This window comes from Dioscorea cayenensis, chromosome 13, assembly GCF_009730915.1.
Source record: "Dioscorea cayenensis subsp. rotundata cultivar TDr96_F1 chromosome 13, TDr96_F1_v2_PseudoChromosome.rev07_lg8_w22 25.fasta, whole genome shotgun sequence".
Taxonomy (NCBI): domain Eukaryota; kingdom Viridiplantae; phylum Streptophyta; class Magnoliopsida; order Dioscoreales; family Dioscoreaceae; genus Dioscorea; species Dioscorea cayenensis.
The window spans coordinates 6,947,355-6,949,575 of NC_052483.1; positions in this window are offsets into that span (position 1 = coordinate 6,947,355).

Here is a 2,221-nt window from a genome sequence, read left to right on the forward strand (position 1 = left end):
AGCACATTATCATTCTTCACATTATACTGTATGTCACTCAGCTGCTGCCTTGGAATAATTATGCTCTCCACTTACCATATGTATGTAAGATCTGAATAAGCCAGTTGACATGAATATATGGTCCTCCCCATGTCTCTATCCTCATTGCTTAGTAAAAGTTTTTTATTCTTTAGAACCCTATTCAAGCTGTCAACCCAAGGTTTCATGATATTTATACCTGGAACACTTGGAAATAAAATACCATTAGATCTGAATACTGGTGACCTAGAAGGAATATATATATATATGGATTACCCAGAACATCAAATTTTTTATAATGGTAAAACTCTGCTCTATTGTCTTAGTGATAAGGTGAAATACTATTCTGTTGTCTTTGCAACTTACACATGACTTGCAGCAGATCGCGATTGTAAAACCAAGGCATCTTCATGATAAACTTTGATTAACTCAAGAAAACTTTGGAGAAAAATTGTGTGTCATTTCTTGGTGGAGAACTCCACTTATATACAAATTATAAATTGATTCTGTTCACATTGTAATTATGGAAAGTATAATTTACAACACAAAATCTGTTGGTTATAAATAGCTAATTGCAATGCCTAATATCCTGCAGGCCTAAAATCAGCAATCAATCAGAAATCAACCAAATCTGCTAACACCCCCCCTCAAATTGATGCGGGTAAGTCTACAAGCATCAATTTGCCAACGAGGAAATTATGCCGCTGACGTGTCAAGGATTTCGTGAAGATATCCGCCAGTTGTAGAATGGTCGAGACATCAGGCAAGGTGATAATTAACCTGGTGGTCATAAGCCTCTTGGATGGAGTGACAACCAACTTCTATGTGCTTCATGCGCTCATGCATGGAAGACATGATTGACAGCAATTTGAATAGCACTGGTGTTATCAGCATGTAATATATGGAGTTAGTTGATTTTATGGAAAACCAAGTTCTGTGAGAAGACCACGCAGCCAAATGATCTCAGAGCATGTAGTAGACATGGCACGATATTCAGCCTCAGTGAATGACTTGGATACATAGTTTTGTTTCTTGCATTTCCAAGATATAAGAGCATCACCAAGGGACATACACTAGCCAGTAGTAGATTTCCTAGTTTCAGGGCAACCTGCCCAATCAGCATCACTATAAGCTTGTAGTTGAAGTGAAGAACCAGTAGGAAAAAATAGACCACGATTAGGTGTACCAAGGATGTATCAAATAATGCGACTCACTACACATAAGTGGAGATGCCGAGGAGACTGCATGAACTTGCTAACAATGTGCATTGCATAAGAGATATCTGGGTGTGTGATAGTTAAATAAATAAGACTACCAACCAATTTCCGATATAAAGTAGGATCCGGAAGAGGCTCTTCTTCATTACCTCGATACTTTACATTCATTTCCATTGGAGTTTCTGTTGAAGTAGCACGTGCAAGTCCAACTAAGTGAACTAGATCCTGAATATACTTCCATTGATTTAAGAAAATACCTTGAGGCCGATGATGCACTTCTAACCCCAAGAAATAGGTGAGTTGACCAAGATCATTCATGTGAAAATTGGAGTGCAACAATTTTTGAAGATCGGAGATCCCCTCTACATCAGAACCAGTGATGACAATATCATCCACATAAACAAGGAGGACAACTATGCCTTTGCTTGCGTGTTGAAGAAACATAGATGAGTCATATTGACTCTAAGTAAAAGAAGACCCAAGGAGAGTAGATCGAAACTTTTCAAACCATACGCGTGGTGCTTATTTCAAGCCATATAAAGAACGTTTAAGTTTGTAAACAACACCAACCATACGGAAGTTTTATGTAAACTTCTTCTTTGAGATCACCATGCAAAAATGCATTCTTGACATCCATTTGAAGTAAAGTCCAAGATTGAGATGCAGCAAGTGCTAGGATGTTTCGGGCAATGGTCATTTTGGCCACCGGTGCAAAGGTTTCTTCATAGTCTAGACCATATTGTTGCTTATTTCCAAGAACCACCAACCGAGCCTTGTAACGCTCTATAGATCCATCGGATCGAAGCTTGATAGAGAACAAAAATTTACTGCCTAGAGGTTTCACAGATGGAGGAAGTGATACAACCTCCCAAATCTGATTCTCTTTAAGTGCAAAAAGTACTGCTTCGATAGCTTTCCACCAACACTCATGCTCCATTGCCTGTTTGTAAGATGATGGAATAGGTATAGAAGACAAGTTGGCTGTC